This window comes from Suncus etruscus, chromosome 4 (assembly GCF_024139225.1).
Source record: "Suncus etruscus isolate mSunEtr1 chromosome 4, mSunEtr1.pri.cur, whole genome shotgun sequence".
Lineage (NCBI taxonomy): Eukaryota > Metazoa > Chordata > Mammalia > Eulipotyphla > Soricidae > Suncus > Suncus etruscus.
In genome coordinates, this window is record NC_064851.1 from 86,750,358 (window position 1) to 86,766,771 (window position 16,414).

General features: G+C 37.4%; 1 non-coding gene across 1 annotated transcript; it reads left to right on the top strand.

The window, feature by feature from the left end:
- The first annotated feature begins 963 nt into the window (after positions 1–963).
- On the top strand, positions 964–1,070 carry LOC126008271 (U6 spliceosomal RNA). The gene has a single exon (XR_007495610.1). It is a non-coding gene; the product is annotated as a U6 spliceosomal RNA (small nuclear RNA).
- The last annotated feature ends 15,344 nt before the right edge of the window (positions 1,071–16,414 follow it).

Sequence of the window (16,414 nt, forward strand, 5' to 3'; positions counted from 1 at the left end):
TTTCATACTCTGAGTCTTCAAACATGATAGGTGGCTCATCATTCTTGAGAAATGGGGGGTCTCACTGGCTTAGTACCAGTAGTAAATAATAAATTATTGACCTTGAGAAGGCCTTTAGAACTTGTCACTCACTGGGATTTGTCATCTTTTGGGACATGTGTGTGGGAGCCTAGTATGTACCATGTAGTATGAGAAATGCAGATGAATGGACAAGAGCAACACGAAGCTGTTAAGAAGGAAGGCCAGTGTTCCAGTGAAAAACATGACACATTCAATTCAGCTCAAGGGGCCATCATGGTGATTATTCACCAGAAGGTCAAGTAAGTTACTCACCATGGTTGGGGTCTTCTTGGGTCCATGGGTCACTGTTCAGGTGGCAGTTGTGAAATCACCCCACATGCCATATTTCCAACCCCTGATAAATGAGTCTAAAGCAGGGTAGCTGCAGAGAAATAATAAATTAAACCAATCAGGAGAGAATTATGGAGTCAATTTGCTTCTTGCTTAGGTGTCCGACTTTGTGCACCAAGCCAAACTGAAACCTCTTTATTTACCAACCAGGAGGGGGAGGGTTGAATGAGTGACAAAAGTATCTATATCAAACAACAAAATATTGTAATCTAGGTGGACATTTGCATATCCTAGGGATATGAGAAAAGGAAACAGAAAGTTGGGCAATACCTTTGTTTTGAGTAAAAGCCAGGTGAGATCTAATAGTTGAGTTTTCTGAATTCTTAACAAAATTTGGCTAATAACCTCAGTAGGATATATGATGTTATTCACAAATGTTTATCTCATCCAATAAAATATGTTGTGTATTTATAAGAGGAATACATTAAGATTTGTATTAGTTAATAAAGATATAAATTAGCTCATATTCAAGACATAAAATGTGTGGCTTTAACATTTATAGCATTCTTTATAGTCTATGTAGACTCTGTATATTATTTAATTGAGAATTTGGTGCTCACTTCGGCAGCACATATACTAAAATTGGAACGATACAGAGAAGATTAGCATGGCCTCTGCACAAGGATGACATGCAAATTCGTGAAGTGTTCCATATTTTTTAGACTCTATTAGGGGTCCCCAGGCTTCCCTACTCTCTATTCTAAGGGGGAGGCACAGGGGGAGGAGGCCGGGCAGATATGTCGCTTCTGGTGCCTTGATCTTGGAGGCCAGCTCTTCCCAATCTGGGGTTAAGGGACACCCCATGCTGGAGGCCTACTCCCTAGTTTGGGGAGTGCTGGGAGGCTTGGCAAGCCTCCAACCATTCCCCTATTTCTCCCTTTGTTTTACTTCAGGCCTTCCCTGGTTGCCAGCCCAGGTGGACTCTATAGTGGTCCTCAGGCTTTCCTCCTTTCTCTCCCTACACTAAGGGGGGGGGGGAATGCATGGGGTGGAGGATGGGCCAATGCATCACTGGGGTATGACGGGACATTCACTGGTAATTTTCCCCCATTGGTCTCCATTTTAAAAACCACGTGGGGGCTAGCATCCCCGTGCATACCATATATATTCAAAATAAAAATGAGAGGATGGACTCTCAGCTGGGGAAGAGACCAGTACTCTTTTCCTACTTGTTTACTTTCAGCAGCCTCTTGGCCTTTTCCTTTCATTTTGTAACTGTGTTTGCTACCATACTAGGTTTCTGATTAGTTCCCACTCAAATGCATTTCCCTATATTGAACTGTGGAGAGTCGCTTTGCAGAGTCCAGAAGACTAAATCACAGACCAAAGTGATGTCCAGGATTCAGCACCCTTCTCCCGACTATTTCTAATGACAAAAAAGGAACATGCATATCTCCTCTGAATATTGTAGATATATTCCCTCAACCACTATAACTATTATTAAATATCCCCTTACCAGGGGTCCTCAAACTTTTTAAACAGGAGTCAGTTCACTGTCCCTCAGACCATTGGAGGGTCTGACTATAGTAAAAACAAAACTTATGAACAAATTCTTATCACACTGCATATATCTTATTTTGCAATGAAGAAACAAAACAGATACAAATACAATATGTGGCCCGCGGGCCATAGTTTGAGGACCACTGCAGGCTTACACGGTGACAATTGTGTCCACTGTTTTAAGTTAGATTGTTTATTTTCCCCACATTTTATTTTTTCTTCTCTTTGTGAACTATTCAACAAGAAACTTTGGTGAAAGAGTCCCTCTGTTTAATGTTTATGTTTGAGCCAAGTCACAGGGATTATTGGACTTGTTCTGGCGGCCCCCTAATACACTGATAATGTCACATGGCATTATTCCTTGTTTGCATAGGCACATTAAAATGGAAAATACTATACATACAAATAATTTCTTATTTAATAGAGATGGGAACACACAAATCTTGTAGTGCAATGGAACCTTACATCTGAACATTGACATGATGACCTGGCACAGGTCTCAGAAGTATGGGCATTCTCCATTCATACCTGAACCAGGGAAGCCATCTATGAAACATCCACAATTGTCAATGACATCACCTGGAAACAATCCTCTACCAGGGAAGACCCTACTGCTGCTCTGACATCTATCTACTCAAAAATGTCTTCCCTTAACAGTGAGAAGACTTAAACAACAACAACGACCTGCATACTGGACAGGGCTTTCTGCACTGCCCTTTAATTGTGAGTTGAAATTAGAGAACGCTCCCACCATCCTGACTTCTATGTAGGATACAGATTCCAGGACCTTCAATACAGAAACATGATACCAACAACAGAGACTGTGTGAAAAATAAAACTGTATTGGCACTACAGACAATGACCTGGATTGGACAAACTAGTTTGCCTGGAGCCTAGAGTTGGTCTTATGTCAGGAAACTTCGGGGGGTAGGGTCTCCTTGTATTTTGGCCAACGTTTTTCCTTTCCATGTCCCCCATACTTTGGTGGGCCTATGCAAATGATAATTGCCACTCTAACACAGTTTTAACTGTGCTCTTTGGACTCTAAACCTTAAAAAAAAAAACACTTAAACATTTGAGGTTAACTTAAACTAATATGCATGTGCATAGAAATGTAAAAAAGTGCTATGCCTTCAATGTTTAAGGAGTTACATAAGTTTTATGGCTTTAGATTGCTTTGTGTACCACTAAGAAAATTTATAATGTAATCTGGGATCTTGAGGGACAAAAAAAATTGTACATGGGTTTTGTTTTATCTTCCTTTGATTGTAAGTTTAAAACTAAGGTATCAGCAGAGGTATTTCTTCTAAGAACTCTATTTTTGGGTAATTGTCCTTCCACTGTAACTTTACCTTGTCCTCTTTCTTTGCATCATTTTTCCCATAATTAAAAATTAAAAATTAAAAAAAAAGAGAATTTGGAGACATGCTGCATTTGGTACTCTAATCTACTGGGGTTGCTTTATATTTTTTTAGATTATTTATTCTGTTTTGTTACAACATTTAAATGAGCCTTTTATATATTTAGCGTAACAACATTATCTAATGCATAAAACGTATGTGTGCCAAGCACCTATGCCTTATGAAGATATCAAATCACATAATTTATACCCAAAAATGAGAAAAATTACTTTTAGAATATTATTTAAAATATTTCAACAACTTACTTACATTTTATTAATTTAATTTTTTAAGTATTTTCATATGGATGAACTATTTATTAAAAAGAAAGACAAGAAAAATAAATTGATATTTTGGGTTGAGGGAGTTTAGTGGTGGTATTTTCTGCATGTGCCATTAATAATAATTGATAGACATTAGCTAAATGTAGAGGGAGAGGTATTGAAGAGAATGAAAAATTGCAATTCAGAGAGGGTTCAGCAAATACATGATATAATTAGAAAATTTTGAAAGTTTAGAAAAAACACAATTTATTCAATTGAAATGTATTTGGGTGAAGGCATGATGGAATAAATCATCACAGATAATTATCATTTCTGATTTTTCCAGATTATTCACTCATAAAAACTAAGGATGATATATAATTATATTTTAATTTTATAAACTTGTTGATTTAAAAACCCAGATGGCATCTAAAAAAGTTTATCCCCCAACCTTCTCCCTGGAATCTGCAGCCAATGGTGCTGAATTCCCAACTGCCTCCTCACAGAAGAGGTCTGTGTGACTGCTCATCTACTCCCTCAGACCCCCATCTCCCAAAACTTGCTGATTCATTAGCATTTGCATGAAATGGTTCAATTTATACCATATGATTGTAGGCAATCAGACCTAGCATTTCTTTTCCTTAGAAAAATATACAGCCCCCAAATAAGAAAAACAACCAGATGGTCTAATTTGCAGTATTTTTATTATACTTGCATAACCTCTCTTGCCTAGAATAAATAAACCCTAAAACAGATATACCTCTAACCACCTCATATAAACAGTTAAATAGACCACTTTTTTAAACATTCTGAAACTCCAGCACTCCAACCCACCAAAAGAAAAGAACAACAGGGAAACTAAAGTAGACATCTGCAGCTGGAGACATGCGGACAAATCCTAGAAAATTTTCAAGTCCACCAAAATGCATGAGCCTTATAGAGGAGGACCTAAAACCAGCATTTAATGCTTTAGCGATGGAAATAAAAGAATCACTAGTCTGTAAAATTAAGAAATCTATTGCATGCAGAAGGATGATGGTTTGAATTCCAGTATCTCATATGGTCTCCTGAGCCAGGAGTAACCCCAGAGCACTGCCAGATGTGACCCAAAAACCAAAAGAGAGAGAGAGAGAGAGAGAGAGAGAGAGAGAGAGAGAGAGAGAAAGATATCTATAGATGAACAATTCAACCTTCTCAAGATGATCTCTATCAGAAGATGAGAGAATCCATACATATGAAACTAATGGAGCTTAAAAAAATGCTATCAGGCCATAGGAACAGAATTATGCACATGGAAAATTGCATGGATATACTTGAAGACAAAATACAAGTCAACCACAATAAAGAAATCAATAAATAAATGAGAAAAAACATTAGAAGAAAATGTAATGTACTTAATGAACAAAAGAAACAATCCATGATTTGTAGGAATAGCAGAGGGGAGGAAAAAGAGAAAGGGGTAGAACAATTAAAGGGAAGGATAATAGCAGAGAGCTTTCCCATTCTTTGGAAAGAGGCTGCTGTACAAATCCAAGAGAAAAAAGAGTGCCAAAATAATAAAGTTTAGTAGAGCACTACCAAGACATATAATCCATTGTAATCCAAATAACAACAACAACCAAAACCAAAAACAAAAAACAAAAAGAGAGATGGACTTTTTAAATCAGTAAGGGAGAAGATAAAACGTAAGTACAAAGGAAAGAATATAAGAATCAAACCAGATCTTCCATCTGAAACAAATCAGGTAATGAAAGAGTGGAATGACATATTTATACTACTGAATATAAGAAACTTTTAACCTAGACTCTCTACCTAGTGAAACTTTGGATAACATGGGTGGGAGGGTTTCAAAACATTTTCAGACAAAAAGAACTCACAATACTGGTACTAACCAAACCAACTCTAAACAAATCCGCTAATCAATTACACAAACCAAAAACCCAACTGTAACTATAACAATCTTACACAATATAACAGCACAATAGCCTGCTGTGTCAATGGACTAAACTCTGCCATCCAAAAACAGAGTATAGAGTTGGATCAGGAAACAAAACCCAGATATCTTCTGCTTACAGGAAACATACTTTAAAGTTCAGGAGAGTTTTAAACTCTCTATAAATAATAAATCTAATGTTGCAAGTCAGCCCCTGAAAAGGTTGACTGATGGAGGGATGGAGGATGAGGCCTTTCTCCTCCAGCTCGGACTACAAATCTGTTACCCTGTTCAGTCGGTGGTTCTGAGGTGAATGCGGCGGGAAGAAAGCCAACAGGCAGTCAGCCTCCCAAAGAAAGAGGCTCTTTATTCCGTGAAGAGGCTGAAGCCAAAAGGCCTAAGAATAGGTTCAGATCAAAAAGCCTCTCACCTTCCACAGACTCTTGTTTTTATGCCCCATATTCAGGTACCACCCAATGGTGGGAGCAGACTCAGATACCACCTTAGGGTGGGAGCAGAATGCCAGGTCACACCCTAGGGTAGGGCACAATCACCGATCTGGGTAGGGACAGTAACAAAATAATCCCATTAAAATGTTTACATACACAACAATTCCCCTGTTTGTTTCTGGTAAACAAACAATATTGTCTACAATTATTAAAGGAAAAACTAGTCAATAATAAAAGAGCGGCTGTTTGCTTACGTAAATCTAATGACAGATAAAACTACACATCTTATGGAAAATGAAAATTATGAACAATTTACTTCAGAACACCAAGAGGCTCACAAATCTATTATTTATAATCTTTTTCAAGGACAATTCAAATCTATACTACAGTGTCTCACATGCCACCAAAAGTCTGAGGTTTATGAGACATTTGTTCACTTGTTTCTGGCTGTTACATCTACAGATAAATATGCTCTACAGGAATGCCTCTCTGAATTTTTTAAAGAAGAAGAGTTAAGGGATGACAACAAAGTTCAATGCAACAGCAGCAAAACTAGAAGGGATTTTTCAAAGAAAACATACTTATGGAAACTGCCACCAGTACTTATAATACACTTGAAACGTTTTACTTTTGATGGCAAACAAATAAAAAAATTGCACACTTATGTAGATTTTCCTATAAAACACCTCAATTTAGTAGAATTCACTTCAGAGAATAAAAGCAAGATTAAAAAATACAACTTGGCTTGTCTGCCTTTCTAACCAATGAACCCCACCACAACACACAGGAAAGAGCACACTACAAGTGTGACAATGGGGAAACCTCGCAGGCAAACACCATCCACAGAGAATGAAGACGAGAGCTCGGATGACCTAATAAATTCCAACCACCTGATTAACCTCTCAGATAAGAAGTTTAGAATAAAAATAAGGAAGATGTTTGTAGAACTCAAAAAAAGCACAGATCGATCTGAACAGAACACAAAGATAGAAATCAGAAAACTCCAAACTGAAATAACAGATCTGAAAAACACAGTTGCTCAACTGAAAAGCTCAATGGATAGCCTCGCCAACAGCAGCTGAGGAGAGAATCAGAGTACTGGAAGATGTGATGCAGAAAAACTCAACACAACAAAAGAAATTGGAAAAGAACCTTAAGACAAACGAACAGGCAATGGAAAAAGTACTCAAGGAATGTGAACAGATGAAAATAGAAGTCTTTGATAAACTCAACAGAAACAACATAAGAATCATTGGAGTCCCAGAAACCCAGGTAGGAAATTTCCAGGAAGAATCAACATCATGAAAGAGATACTCCCAGAGTTAAAGACTACATGCAATCAAATCCTGCATGCCCGAAGAGTACCAGCTAAAAGAGAACCAAAGAAAAACACCCCAAGACACATCCTCATTACAATGACAAATCCCATAGATAGAGATAGAATACTGAAAGCAGCAAGATCAAAAAGGGAAATTACATTCAAAGGAGGATCCCTAAGACTTACAGCAGACATGTCACAAGAAACTCTCAAGGCCAGAAGACAATGGTGGGATATTGTGACAAGACTGAATGAATTGAATGCATCACTGAGAATACTGCACCTAGCCCAACTCATGTTCAGGTTTGAAGGAAGAATACATAGCTTCATGAATAAAATACAGCTCAGAAACTTCACAGATGATAAACCAGCCTTAAAGGAAAAACTGAAAGGTCTACTCTAAGACAAGAGAGACCAACAAACACAACAAACTTATCTACAAAGATGACATTAAATCCTATGACAATCATCTCCCTCAATGTCAATGGACTAAGTTCACCAACTAAAAGACACAGAGTGGCAAAATGGGTCAAAGTGATGAATTCAATCTTCTGCTGCCTACAGGAAACACATCTGAATAGTCAGAACAAACATAGACTCAAAATCAAAGGCTGGAGGAAAATCATCCAAGCAAACAACACCCTCAAAAAAGCTGGGGTGGCCATATTAATATCTGATGACACCAACTTTATACTCAGAAAAGTGGTAAGGGACAAAGATGGACACTATGTAATAATCAAGGGATATGTGGAACAGGAAGAAATCAGACTATTAAACATATATGAACCCAACGAGAGACCAGTAAATTATCTAATACAATTACTGACAAATCTGAAAGAAGAAATCAATAATAACACAATAATTGTGGGAGACCTCAACATAGCCCTATCAACACTTGATAGGTCAACCAGATGAAACCCAACAAAAACATACTAGCCCTGAAAAGAGTTATGGAAGAAAGAGGACTAGTAGATATATACAGGACACTCCATCCCAAAAAACCTGGATACACATTGTTTTCCAATGTACATGGGTCATTCTCCAGAATAGACTACATGCTGACACATAAAACATACCTCAATAAAATCAAGAGGATAGAAATCTTGCAGGCTATCTTTGCTGACCACAAGGCTCTGAAATTAGATGTGAACTACAAAGCCACACAGAAGAAAAAATTTAACAATTGGAAATTAAACACCCTGCTACTGAACAACCAGTGGGTCCGAGATGAAATCAAAAAGGAAATTAAAACTTTTCTGGAAACAAATGATAATGAAGACACAAACTGCCAGAATCTATGGGACACAGCAAAAGCAGTCCTGAGAGGAATATTTATAGCTCTACAAGCACACATCAGGAAGGAAGAAGGGGCATACCTGAATAACTTAATGATACAGCTCAAAAAATTAGAGAATGACCAACAAAAGGAACCGAAAATAGGGAGACAGAAGGAAATAACAAAGCTGAAAGCAGAACTCAATGAAGTGGAAAACCAAAAAACAATCCAAAAGATCAATGAAAGCAGAAGTTGGTTCTTTGAAAAAATAATAGTGTTATATTGTGTTATATATATTGTGTTACATTGTGTTATATATAATGATAGACCATTGACAAAACTCACAAAGAAAGAGAGAGAGAAATCTGATAACCCATATTAGAAATGAAAAGGGGGAGATCATGACAGATAATGCAGAGATCCAAAGGGTAATCAGAGACTACTTTGAGAAACTTTATGCTACTAAACATGAGAACCTATGGACACTTATAACCTTCCACATTTACGTAAGGAGGATGTAGCATATCTAAACACCCCCATCACTACTGAGAAAATTGAAACTGTAATCAAACATATGCCCAAAAAGAAAAGCCTAGGCCAAGATGGATTTCCTAATGAATTTTTTCAAATCTTTCAAGAGGAACTACTACCAATCCTAGCCAAACTCTTCCATGAAATTGAAAAAACAGGAACACTTCCAAACAGCTTTTATGAAGCCAACATCACCTTGATACCAAAACCAGACAGAGACACTGCCAAAAAAGAATATTTCAGACCAATATCCCTGATGAATGCTGATGCAAAGATCTTCAACAAAATCCTGGCAAATAGGATCCAATGCATCATCAAGAAGATCATACACTACGACCAAGTAGGTTTCATTCCAGGAATGCAAGGATGGTTTAACATCCATAAATTTATCACAAAAAAAAAAAAGCCTGTTGGCTTTCTTCCCACTGAATTCACCTCACAACTGCCGACTGAACAGGGTAACTAACAGATACATGGTCCGAGCGGGAGGAGAAAGGCCTCATCCTTCATCCCTTCATCAGTCAACCTCTTCAGGGGCTGACTTGCAACATTCAAGTCCAGGTAGACCAGAAAACCCATCTTTGAGGGCATTGAACTAGGCCTTTATTTTGAAGGAAGAGGCACATACATCCCCTGCACAGTGGGGAGCCACTGTAATGATGATCAATAGGTATCTGAACTTAATCCAAGTTCTTATCCAGGCTGAAGTCCATATGATGTTCAAATTTTTTTTTACCAATACAGTCGATTATAGATGAGAGCTTAAGTCACAAACCAAAACAAAATGTTTAAGGCAGAGACCCTCCCTGTGTAAATAAACAACTTGAGGGCCCATCCAAAATGAATGGAACCTCCTATAAATCTAGTATTTTGCCTATGATGCGCCCACGCAAAACACCCTGAGAACAGACAAAAATATTATTTAGAAAATTATAGACAACAATATCTAATCCACTAACCTAAAGTGAAGAAAGCAAAACCCTAATGTAATACATCAATTTCTAAGATTAAAAACTAAAATAGAAAAACATTAATTACAATAGTCAAAAGAAGTGTAGTACCAAATATAAATTCAAAGGATTACAATTATAAGAAAAATACAAAAGGTGAAATTTCTACAGAGTCCAATACCAATCTGTAAAGATGAGGGGTCTGGAACTCTGAAAAGACCGGCAAAAGACACTTGATGGATCTGGAAAAGCGGGTTGAAGCCTGGTACAGAAGATAACATCAAGCTGAATGAAGTGTTGAGAATAAAAAGATGAAAATCAATTATACATGCCATTGGAAAACAAAAAAGCTGGGACAGCTATACTCATAAGAGACCAAATTGCATTCAACCTCAACAAAGTTCTCAGAGACAAAGATGGACACTACTTATTAATTAGGGGAACATTAGACCAAGAAGTACTAGCACTGATCAAAATTCATGACCAAATATAGAGCCAGCAATATATGTAAGGCTTTTTATCACAAACCTAGAGAAATAGATGGACAAAAATATTATAGCAGTGGGAGCCTTCAACATGCCATTCTTGTGTCCACTAGACATATATACTAGATCGAATGCTTGCAAAGACATAAGAGCCCTAAATGAGAAACTAGAAGAACTAAGATTAATGACCTATAGAGGGCCTTCTATCCTCAAAATATTGAATACACATTCTTCTCAAGTGTACATGGAACCTTCTCTAGGATAGACCATGCTTTAGGACACAAATCTAACTTACATAAATTCACAAATATAAGAAGTGTACCAACTACCCTATCAGAACACAATGAAACAGAGATCAGGTTGACTATAAAAAAGATATGGAGAAAATCTAATACCTGGAGATTAAACAACATGTTGCTCAATAACAGCTGAATCAAAGAGTAAATCAAATTTCCAAATTCTATGAGTCATAGCAAAAGCAGTAATTAGGGAGAAACTCATAGTAAAACAGGCTTAGGTTAGGAAAGTAGAAAATGACAAAATCAACAACCTAAAGAGACAACTTACATATCTGGAAAACCAACAGCAAAAGAATCCAAAATCAAGCAGAAGAAACGAAATAATTAAAAACCAAAGCAGAAAACAACATAGAAACAAAGAAAACAATAAAAGAAATAATGAGACCAGGAGCTGGTTTTTTGAAAGAATAAACAAGATAGAAAAAAACCTCTGTCAAGACTCACAGGATAAAATAGGGAAAACACTCAAATAAATGTGAGCAGAAATAAAATGGGAGAGAATAGAACAGAACCTCAAGAAATTGAAGACAGCATGAGAGTTTATTATGAACAACTATACTCAGGTAAGCTAGACCACCCAAAGAAATGGGAAGATTTCTGGAAAAATATAATCTTCTGATCATTAAGAATGAGGAATTAGAAAGCCTAAGCAGGCCAATATCAAGAAAGGAAATTAAAACAGTAATTAAGAAACTCCCTAAGAATAAAAGTCCAGGACTAGAAGGGTTTACAGGTGAGTTCTATCAAACATTCAGAGAAATTACTTCCAAAATATCAGAAAGACAGGATTCCTCCCTAACTCCTTTTATGAAGCGAATATCACTCTCAATACCAAAGCTGACAAAGATACCACCAAGAAAGAAAACTAAAGACCAATGTCACTAATGAACATGAATGCAAAAATTCTTTTTTTTATTGCTTTATTTAAAGACCATAATACAGGTTGTTCACAATACAGTCAGAAGTATTTTTTTATAGTTGCAAAGTATGCATGATTGAATTTCAGTTATACAATGCACAACACCATTCACCAGTGTATGTTTTCTGCCACCACTTTCCCTAATTTCCTCCTGCCCTGCTGCATCTGAGTGAGATATTTTCTTTTCTCTCTGTATAAGTATATATACACACACATATATATACACATATATGTGTATGTACATATATTTTTTTTTCTTTTCCTTTTTTTTATAATAGCTTATTTTTATTGAAGATCAGAAGTTAATATACGGTTAACATTATTTCTGCACACAACTTTCCAACAGTACCCCCATGGCCTGAGCGCTTCTAACCTTCACAGTAGCCCAAGGGCCCCTTTCATAATAGCTCAATCCAGGGCCTATTTTAGTAACATAGGATTGAAACATAAACCAATCTGATTTGTACAAGTACAACAATTTTAACCAATGGGAGCATAAACACATTTTGATGGCGGGAAGGATAAAGAGGAACCTGGCATGATGGGGGGAGGGGAAGCAAATTCTTAAACAAATAGCTAAATGATATTTACGCAAATATAATTATTTGTTTAGCCTATTTTCCATTTAGATCTATCTTTTGTGCAAGCAATAAGGATCATAATTTAAACTTTACAAAAACATATCAGTAACTACATACTTGAGAGCAGTTACAAAAACAGGTTCCATGAAAAGGTTAAGGCATCTGGTTAAGCCAGATTCTTTGTGCTGAGCTAAATTTATTTGCAGAGTTTTCTGTTGGTTCGGGGCTATGCAAACTTTTGTGGCTTGAATCAGACAGGCGGTGGAAAATTCATTCAGAGTTCCTTTGATATGTGGGATGCTCGATCTCCCACATCTCCCCCTGTTTAGTATACAATATAGAAGGGACAGACGTGCCTCGGTGGACTGGCCACACTGGGTGAAGAGGTGTGGGGCTTCCAGTCACCGCATCTGCTACCCTTGATTCAGTCGTTTCCAAAGCTTGGCAAGGCACAGATTGAGGTCTATGCGCCAGCTCCTCGATAACTTCAAACTTAAGTGGCGGAGAGTTGGCAGGAGGGGAGATGTCAGGTGTCAGCTGGTCTTCTGAGGTGCATAGTTGTTGGTACAGAACCTTTGAGCCCTTTCTGGTTGCTTCATCCACTTGATTCTTTACGAAGGTGGTGAGTTTGCGAAAAGCCCAAGGACCAAAGGAAACTAGCAACATAAAGCCAATGAAGGGCCCCAAAAAGGCTGGGAGCACTGTTGTTATCCATGGAGTGGTAGAAAACCAATTTTTGTACCAGCTCTCACTCTGGTCTATATCTTTTTGTCTATTTACTAAATTATCCTCTATGTGTTGAATGCTATCTCTAGCTAAGCCGAATTTATTTTAAAAAGCAACATTTTACTCTAAGAATGACACAAATCCCCCCTCCCTCAAAAAAATGTTAATTTTGAACCACGGCAGTTATTCTGCACTCTTTGCTAGGAAATCAACAGTAGTGTAAACTTCTTTAAGTTTGTAAACATTTTTAGCCACAGTTATAAGGCATTAGCAGATTCTAGAGTATGAACCAATGAATAAATATTTGTGCTTACACCAATAACACCTAGGCCTTTTAATAAGGCTAGGGTGATGGCAGTGTTTGATTTTTGTACTGCAGCGGGGAGAGACACAAGATTTTATTTAAGAGGTAATAAGGCAATTTTTGATCTAACAGTCAATTTAGGCATTAAAACAACCAAAACACAGTGGTACTAGGACTAAAGAAACAAATGTAAAACAATGGGGGAGATAAACTAGTGAAACAGGCAAAAAAACGTTAAATTGGGGGCAATCATAAACTGAAAGGAAAAATCAACAACAAGAATTTGATTACAATTTTTTCAGATTATTAAAATTTGCGGCAGGGAGGTCTTGGAAGAGTTCTTGCAATGGGGATACTTTTGGAGCTAGGCCCAGTTTCAAGGAACAGTCCGCATTAGGGAGAGTTAGTAGGGAGGGCCTCGCAGCATGAGTCCACAGGGGAGTTGGCTGTTTTTTCTTTCAGGAGACAAGGTGTGGGTTTATCTGGGTGTCCCCTCGCCTGGGTGCAGAGTACTGGTTCGTTGAGTAGGAGGTCGATCTTGATGCCTAATAGAATAAGGACTGAGGGTAAAAAATTTTAATATGGTGGAAAATCTGGATGGGATTGAGGGGTAAAGGGATAGTTGGATTTCCGGAGGGGAGAAAGGGGAAGTTATATGGGAAGGGTATGAAGGAAGAGAAAAAAGAAAATACCTTAGAGAGAAAAGGGGAAGAGAAAGAGAAAAAAAGTAATAAGCAGAATAGAGAGAGAAAAAAAAAGAAAAGAAAAGTAGTAAGAAGAGAGGAGAGACTAGCAAGGGAATGCTGGTTTAATTAAAAGTGTTCGAAGAATCGAGCCTGTGGTTTAAGTCTGTACATCTCAGGTACTGCTTCGATGATCTGAATGATCACGTGCTTCAATTCCTAAATGGAGGTATTACCTAGAGATAAAGTGTATGTTAAAGAGTTTACTTGTGGCCATCTCGTAGTGCATGCAAGGTATGGTATCCCGTGTGGTATCCCGAATTGCCACCTTAGTTTGTCCACCCTTTGTATCCAAGGGCGCCTGTGGACAGAAAAGCTGAGAGGTTATTTAAAATATAGTAAGATAAAGGCATTAATAGGTAGTGTTATGGTATGTTGCCATTGCAGTCCGTGATTTCCCTTGGTGTTCTATACTTGTGTTCCTGTATACGAACTCCAAGGGATTATTGTGGGCCTTTGTTGTAGAAGTCTGATTACCTACCTGTTCTCTCTATGCTGGCATTTCTGTTGTTATTGTTTTCTTTATGGCATATTCTGTAATCAAAGTTTTGCATTATTCCTTTTTCATGTATTTTGGACACTGCTCCCACGTATATGTTGACTATTACAGTGTTCGGAGTTTCTACCATGTTAAACCCTGTTATTTGATTGTTAAGTATTAGTTGTGTATAAAATGTGTTCTAGGTGTTTCAGAATAGTGCTACCATTCTGTATTTTTCTTTTGTCTTCTGACTTACTTCGTTTAACATAACATGATCTAGGTCCATCCACGTTGCTGCAAAGTCTGTGATTGTATCATTTCTAACTGCCATGTAATATTCCATTGTATATATATACCACATCTTAATGATCCATTCATCTGTTGTTGGACATCGAGGTTGGTTCCAAGATTTGGCTATTATACTGATTGCTGCAATAAATAGTGGGGTGCATACGTATTTTGGAATGAATGTCCTTCCATCTTGGGGGTATATGCCTAGGAGAGCAATTGCTGGGTCAAATGGCAGCTCAATTCTGAGTTCTTTGAGCACTCTCCAGACTTTTCTCCATAGATGTTGGACTAGGGGGCATTCCCACCAGCAGTGGATGAGAGTTCCTTTCATACCACATCCTCGCCAACAAAAGTTGTTTCCATTATTTTTGATGTGAGCCAACCTCACTAGTGTGAGGTGGTATCTCATTGTTGTCTTGATTTGGATCTCCCTGATGATGAGTGAAGGTGAGCATGTTTTCATGTGTTTGTTGGCCATCATTCTGTCTTCCTCAGATAAGTGTCTATTCATTTCATCTCCCCATTTTTTATGGCTTTATTTGGTTTTGAGGGGCTCAGCTTTCTGAGTGCTTTGTATGTTCTAGATATCAGCCCTTTATCTGATATATCAAGTGAAAAGATTTTTTCCCATTCTGTTAGCTTTCTTCTTGCGTTAAGTAGGGTTTCTTTTGCCATGCAGAAGCTTTTTAGTTTGATGTAGTCCCATTTGTTTATATTTGATGCTAACGTTCTTGCCATTGGTGCTCCATTCTCAAAGACCCTTTTGATATAAAGGTCTTCGAGTGTTCTGCCTATTTTATTCTCGATAAACTTTATAGATTCAGGTCTAATTTCCAGGTCTTTGATCCATTTTGAGTTGACTTTTGGATAAGGAGTGAGATATGGGTCGATTTTCACTTTCGTACATGTGAGTTTCCAGTTGTACCAACACCATTTGTTGAATAGGCTTTCTTTGTTCCATTTCATATTCTTGCCTCTTTTATCAAATATTAGTTGGCTGTATATCTGAGGGTTTATGTCTGGGAATTCTGTTCTAATCCACTGGTCTGAGGTCCTGTCTCTGTTCCAGTACCATGCTGTTTTAATTACTATGGCATTATAGTATAGTTTCAAGTTAGGTAAGGAGATGCCTCCCAACTTCTCATTTTTCAGTATGTGTTTGGCTATCCTGGGTCTTTTGTGGTTCCAGATGAATTTTGTAATTGATTGTTCTATTTCTTTAAAGAATTGTGCCTGGATTTGGATAGGGATTGCATTAAATCTATATAGCAGTTTGGGTAAGATAGTCATTTTGACTATGTTAATTCTACCTATCCATGAGGATGGGATGTTCTTCCATTTCTTTAGATCGTCTTCAATTTCTTTCTGAAGTGTTTTTGAAGTTTCCCTGGTATAGGTCTTTCACTTCTCTTGTAAGGTTGATTCCTAGATATTTGATATTTTTTGATACTATCTTAAATGGGATTGTATTTTTAGTCTCTCTCTCCTCAACTTCACTGTTTGTATATAAAAACGCTACTGTCTTTTGTGTATTGACTTTGTATCCAGCCACTT